Raw genomic sequence first — 7,444 nt, forward strand, 5'->3', positions numbered from 1 at the left:
GGTCGTTCGAGTCTAGTCTTCTGGTGATGTACCTAATAGAGTGAACAGGGATGCGCCCATCATCAGACTTAAATCAGCATTTAGTTGTGGGAATACAGTCAAAACTAACCTAACTTTGTAAACCGGAACTTTGTAAACCGGAACTTTGTAAACCGGAACTTTGTAAACCGGAACTTTGTAAACCGGAACTTTGTAAACCGGAACTTTGTAAACCGGAACTTTGTAAACCGGAACTTTGTAAACCGGAACTTTGTAAACCGGAACTTTGTAAACCGGAACTTTGTAAACCGGAACTTTGTAAACCGGAACTTTGTAAACCGGAACTTTGTAAACCGGAACTTTGTAAACCGGAACTTTGTAAACCGGAACTTTGTAAACCGGAACTTTGTAAACCGGAACATTGTAAACCGGAACATTGTAAACCGGAACATTGTAAACCGAAACTTTGTAAACCGAAACTTTGCAAACCGGAAGAAGTTTGCCTGGTTCACGCAGAGACTGCGTCAAGGCTGTATTGGCTATGATGAGATCAAGAGAAGACGAAGCTCAAGAGAAGTGTGAAAGGCCAGTTTCGAGGGGTTTTCCAACCAATTTACGGGCTGTCCGTCTCCGATAATCTTGGCACCCGTATTTAGGGAGCCATTGCAGCGTGGAACTTGTTAGGAGTGGTGCATCTGTGTGCGAGAACACCAGGAATTTTATTACGTACATATCAGATCAGCACATTCTTTCATCGGATTTATTATATAATGCAGAGAGTGCGTATATATATGCGAGAAAGCGCGTACAAACACATGGACATCTTACCACCGACACACACGCTTCGCGGACATGTCAGCACAGCTTCAGCGCCATGAAGTTGGACCAATTCAGCCACACCGCAACACCTCGAAAACGTGCTCGCACACGTTACAAAACTTCCGCTGCTCTCTTTTAATACTACCTGGTGAGACCAAGTTCAAGGATATTGACATGGTCTCCAATGTTGCAGAGTATTTTGTTACACGAAGGCTTGCCGTTGCTTAGCCATGTGCAAACGGAGCCTCCAAAAGCAGTCGCTAAGCAAAATAATTGTTTTTTAATTAACAATCACACATATTATGAATGCTGAATTTCGAGCAATACTGGTGGGCACTGCGGATGGGGTCGGCCATTTGGAGTATCGTTTGGCCACTTTGGTGCCATTCGGGGTACCGCTAAAAGAGGACAAACAGACAAATGTACAGGCAGGCAGGCAGGCAGGCAGACCAAAATTGTTGCGTCGAAGGTTCCCAAGAAAGACTATCCTCTTTAAAAAAATGCTAACCCGCGTCACTGCACACGGGCAAGCAGAGAGGCCCAATACTCCTGTGAAGGATGTTCGACGCCGGCAGTTCACGGAGCAAAGAGTGGGTGACGTAAGCGAAGGACCAGAGCTTGTTTGTTGAATGTGCCAGATGCAGAGGTCCCGAAGCTAGAAATAAAGAGCCACTTGTAAATCAATGCGATACATGGCGCACCTATTTTACCAATGCGTTAGAGGTTGATGATGAACCGATATCTAGTTTTAACACCTAGTTTAGAGCACAACCATTTCGCATAGTGACATCTATTATAGATGCTGTCACACATCGCAAAAGAGGAAGTTTACAGCTAACTCCAGTAGATAGACTGGAAAAATGAATTCAAGAAAGGTGCGTTGGTGGCGATAGATTCACTATAAAATGAAGCACCGTTGTAAGTTGCCCTGAGTGTGCCATAGATTGCTAAACCTTTTTGCCAAGGAGCTGAGGCATTTTATCTGAATAGAAGTGGTGTACCATCTTGAATATCTTCTTTTCGTAGATTGAAGAGAAGAGGATACCAGTGCTGCTTTGGGTGCTACAGTCAACCTTTTTTTTTCGTTTCAACGAGAATAAATCCAGCAGTTTCTGAAAAAATGGGGCATTCGTAAGCTTCGCTTTTAAGCACTGAACGTGAAAGGGATATCCTGTCCCTAGTGCATACTTGAAGCACATAGTGCATGAAATCTTTCGAACGTGCTACGAACCCACAGCGTGACCTTAAGGGAATAGGCGCAGTAGCGTGTCTTCCTGTTGTAGTAGGTGACCGTATTGAAACCACGAAGTCATAATAATCACATGTTTCGAGCCCCGATGGACATGTACGCTTGTACCACGTATATTTACTGCTATATTTCGCATTGTGAAGCATGTATGCAGGTCCCGCGTGTTCGCAATGCATGAAAGTTTCTTTCACTGGATTTCTATAGAAGAACAAGTTCCTTTCACTGTATTCACAAGCCGACCCGTGGCTGTGTGTCAGAACACCCGCTCATCACGCAAGCGACTTGGGTTCGATCCCCTTTTCAGACCGAGATCTTTTTTTTCTTACTTTATTTGCATATTTCTCGATTTCTGGGTCACACACACACACACACACACGACATGATTTTTCGCTCCCAATCAACGACGCCGGAATTTCTGCGAAACGAGCTCTTCAACGCTATCGCGTAAATGCACAAGCGGTCGTGATAACCACGTCATGCCACTGTGTCTGGCTGCTAAAGACAGCGCCGACTTACTCAAGTGCTCGCATCGAAATCATGCCAACATGGCGCGAACTCAAGATTGCTCCGTCCACAACTGTTGCACTCCGCCCCTCTTTAACTCAATGAAATGTCCATGCTTACGCGAGTCATTGCGGACCTTGAAGTCAGGGTTCATCGAAACGGGAAGGCCAGTAGCATGAAGATAGACTGCCTGCTGCGGAACGGTTGACCGAGGGCATCATGTCCTCGGTCAAGGCTTGCAGGAATGCCTGGATGACATATGAACCTGCAGTATTGTCCATTGCATGTGTTGAGTGCTAAGATTAACAAGCTGGAAGAAAAAGTTAGCCACATTCACAACAGTTTTATGTAGAGTGCCATTAAAAATACACCAAAATTTCTAGTGCGACCGGTATTTACAATTGCGTGATAACCGCATCATGCCATTAAGAATCTGGTCACTACAGGTAATGTTCAGGCATGTGCACTACTTCGGCATGTGCTTTCACTTGAATATGGGGGCTGAAAATATTCGAACGAATGCTGTATTCAAAATGTCGAATTTAAATTCACGTCCAAGTGACTTGGAAGCATCCTAAATGCCCCCACGTCACTCCACCTGCCTGCATATTTCGCCGCACTTGTCATTCACTTCAAGTTGCCCGTCCCGGGATTAAGACCTTTTTTATGTTCCTCTTTGTACACACAACCAAAGACTAGTATTACCTTCGCCATGATGTCACCACTGAGTTCTCATAATGTTTTGCTCGATTATGGGCCCATTTACTAGATGAAAGCTTGTGGCAATGAAATTTTTATAGATCAACCCACCACTTAAGCAATTGCCGCTTGGGAAGTCTCAAAGAAAAATAAAGTTATACCACTGTCACACGGGCACTTCTAATCGCGATCAGTGTAACCACGATCAAGATTAGGCGCTGCTACATGGTCACTTTTAATCACGATCAGGCGTGATCTGGATCAATACTATCGCGATCCGCACAATGCGATGTGCCTGAGAGATTGCAGTTTCGCTGTCGTATGCACCCCCTAGCCAACCTTGTTGAAAGCACAATAAACAAGAAAATCGAGCATAGTTCGATAAAAACGCTTCAAAACAGCTAGATGTTTATAAAAAAGCAAATTCTAAACTGTTTCAATTGAAACAATATCTAAATTATTTCATATTTTAGGATTCGCATCAACTGCATGCAGTTACGGGAACAGCAGATGGCAAGCAGACGACAAGCAGTTGACCGTTGCCTTCAGAGCTTAGTTCAACTCTCGCCCCAAAAGAGCTGTTGGGGCACCTCGAAGCAAACTGATTATGAGTGTCGCAAGGCTTTAGACTACGTCTCGACGTACGCGCACTTCGTGGTCGAATGAAGAGACCTTTCTAGTAACTAAAAGCTGGCAGGAGTGACTGGAACAGACTTGAGGCCCCAGAAGTGAAACACTGGCACGTAACACGAGATTGACGCTTCGCTGCGGCAACACGCCTACGAGCGGGGGCCATCAGAAATAAAAGTGAAGGTTTAGAATCTCACGCAGCAATACAGGTAACTGCTAGGAAAATTTTATCGAATGATGGACATATGAAATTACTATTGTAGTCACCCACAAAGTTTGACGTTCGAGTGGTTGCTGCACAAATAACATTGCTGATAAAAGGTTCTATAGGCATACCGTACGTCGAGTTTTGTCAGTGGCATGTTTTACGGCACGCAAATGCTATCTGGGGCATTTCATCTGACCCAAGCTCGAACAGGATTATCTTGGGCCGTGTAGCAGCGGTCGTAATGGTGATCGCAGTCAAGAAAACTGATCCGGATCGCCCTGATCGCGATTAAAAGTGCCCGTGTGACACCGGTATTATGTTATGTTATCAACGTATGACAAATAGCATCACCTGACCCCTTGTAAAGGTCGTTTCGCAGCAGAGGAGGGCTCACATATCGTTAATACACCTACTTGAAAAAAATCCACACAGCAAAGAAGCCCCACTTCAAGATTAAATGAACAGATTATTGTCCCATCAATCCATCGTCTATTATTTAAAAGAATGTTATGCTCGCTTACACGCTACGAGTATAGGGAAATTTAAAGCTTGATGTGCTATCTGCGTCAAACTAAACCCGAGCAGTGGCAAACCTTCGCAATGGTATAGTGCGCACCATCCATTTACCACCATTGACAGGCGCGCGCATCCTGTTCGGCAGCTCTGCGCATTTATGCGTGCCTGTCCAAGGTGATAAGTGGATGGCGCGCACTATACCATCGCGAAGGTTTGCCGCTGCTCGGGTTTCGTTTGACGCGGATGGTACTTTAGGGGTTGATCGCATTATGCCGAAAGCAAATCATGCTACTATTGAAAGTGACTTCCGGTTCCTCTTAAGCTTAAAATGAAGACATTTGCACGTGCCTTATTTCAGTTAATGTGCAAGATGGTTGGGCAACGCAAATGTTCATTCTTTAAGGGGGAATCTACCTGGGCCGTGGGTCGTTCCCTCCTCCGTAGTAATAGTATGTAGTTGCCTCTAGTTTATGAATTGCTCGATAGGTGGCATTGTGTGTATTTGTCCTTGTGATTTGAGATGGCCATCATTCGAGGGCAGAGAAGCTAACAGCACGATAAAAATTTCAGGAGTGATTGAGAGAAATCGGGGAGAAGCACTGGGCTAGGAAAATTTTCAGCTACTTGTACATGAAGAATGTCGATAAGAAATAAAGGAAGCGAATGAGAAAATTGACGGGTAACTACTTAGAAAGCAGCAGGGGGCAAAACCAAAAAACTGTCGGTTAAGGGGACTAAAGCAAACGGAGACCCACATGAAGAGAATTGGTATGATTAAGAAGTCCGCACAAGTTCTATCTAAGTTTTAAGCAGTAAATCGGCAAGGGAAGGATCTATGATAAATCTCAGGGTAGTTTTCTACTGTTTGAAACCAGGACGGGAGTATTGCAAACCAAGGCTTATAGGGCCAAATACGAAGGGGTAGACAAGGTATGCAGTGCGTGTAGACAGGAGAAAGAAACTGCCGAACACTTGATAATGTTCTGTAAAGGGCTTCACCCTATAGTCTAGGATGATGGCACAGAGTTTTCGAAGCACTGGAGTTTGGGGATGGGAGGGGAAAGTAAACTTTAAGTGGGTAGAATTAACAATTAGGAGGTTATTCGATTGGTGGCTACAATAAAGGCACGAGTGAAAATTAAACCTTTTACTGTGAAGTACCTGTTTTCAACTTCACTATATAAAGGAAGAAAACGATAAATGTGTTTTTTCTCTACTAAGTGTTACGGCTAGGTGCCGTTAGCCGCCGCCCGATCTAAAGGGTGCTGCCACATCAATCCATCCTTCCATCCATTTTTTTTTAAAAATGTCACTAAATGGCATTAGTCACAGTTAGTGGTTTCGATACATGCTCTAGTGTGGCAGCGACGGACGGACTGACAGACATACTTGGAAACAAAATAATATCGCATGACTGCGTTGGTGGGATGATGCCAGTTTTAAGGGCAATAAAATTGACAGATGCTTTGCCCCACGCGTCGTTCACTCCGTGGATATGCGTAATGTTTTTGTATTATGCTGTATATACTATTCGACTTCGATTTGAAATTCTTCCACGTCACCACCTGCTTCGAACCTAATATTTGCTATTACCGCTTGTCTAGAAATGTTAGCTCTCAAGCAAGCGCTCGCATTGAAATCCCACTAATATGGCACAAACTGTAGACTGCCAGCTGAAGTTTTTTTCCATTTTATAGCCTTAGAATGTCGAATTGGAATTATCTTAGTAGCATAGAACACTAGGCGAGGATCGGTAAGAAGTATGGAGACTGTTTCAAAAGACGGGTGCTGACTTGACTTCATTTATGGGTGATTGATTGATATGTAGGGTTTAAGGCCCTAAAACCACCTTATGATTGTGAGAGCCGCCGTAGTGTAGGGCTCCGGAAATTTCGACCAACTATAGGGATTTCTTACGTGCACCCAAATCTAAAGAAACTAGTCTACAGCATTTTCGCCTCCATTGAATGCACCGATGCAGACGGGATTCAATCCCGTGACCTGTGCACGTTTCTGTAGTCGCTGTTTGTGAAGGTTCAATATCAGCATATCTGTGCTCCGGAGTTAGCCTAGGTGTGTTTTTCATCATAAATGAAGCAGCGAGTCTCTGCTGTGTCTTATTCACTTTCATATATGTTCAACGTGAATTCACTCACACAAATCGCTGCGGATCCAGACAATGCAGTATCAATCCAGACAACGCAGTAGGCCCGAGCAGGCAAAATACCATTAGATGATCGTCGATCTACCGGAAACGTCATCGCTGGTGGAGCAAGGGCTGGACAAAATGCACCAGGAACCTGCGAGGCCATCCATTAGGTGCATCAGATGCAAAGCTCCAAAAAAAAAAAAATAAAGGCCACCCACTTATCCATCACGACAAGACGCGGTGCACCCGTTTTGCCAATGTACACAACGTAAAAGAGGTGGGTAAAGACAGCATATAACCCTGTGCGACAGCACCCTCCCTTGGCAACTTCTGTGCACTATAGACATGGAAACGACCACGACCTTTTAGCTATTGGTAAATTAAGCATTTTTGTTAGTAAATATTTTGCTACATTCAGATGCTTTGGTGAAGGTTGAGCAGTGTTGAACAAGATGTTTGACGTGGGTGTTTTTTGCAAATGTTTCAAGATTTTTTTAAACCTTGAAATGCTCGCTTTCAGCAGGTAACTATTTGATATATGTGAGTAATTCACTGAGTCAAGGTTATAAGGAATTCTAGACTTGCTATTACTACAATGATCACATTTATATTACAATTGCTATCAAATACGGTAATTTATTTTAACACTGCCACTTGCGTTAGTTCTCGTGACCAGACCCTTTGCAACAAA

At 43.9% G+C, this 7,444-nt stretch overlaps 1 long non-coding RNA gene across 2 annotated transcripts; it reads right to left on the reverse strand.

Annotated features, from left to right (window-relative positions):
* Positions 1-436: 436 nt before the first annotated feature.
* On the reverse strand, positions 437-6,904 carry LOC142766875 (uncharacterized). Of its 2 annotated transcripts, XR_012884640.1 has the most exons (4): positions 6,761-6,904; positions 2,672-2,816; positions 1,307-1,453; positions 437-674 (listed from the first exon to the last, which is right to left on the reverse strand). It is a non-coding gene; the product is annotated as an uncharacterized LOC142766875 (long non-coding RNA). The 2 variants fall into 2 exon arrangements; XR_012884639.1 differs by lacking the exon at positions 437-674 and having other exon boundaries at positions 1,287-1,453.
* Between the last annotated feature and the right edge of the window lie 540 nt (positions 6,905-7,444).

This window comes from Rhipicephalus microplus, chromosome 7 (genome assembly GCF_043290135.1).
Source record: "Rhipicephalus microplus isolate Deutch F79 chromosome 7, USDA_Rmic, whole genome shotgun sequence".
Lineage (NCBI taxonomy): Eukaryota > Metazoa > Arthropoda > Arachnida > Ixodida > Ixodidae > Rhipicephalus > Rhipicephalus microplus.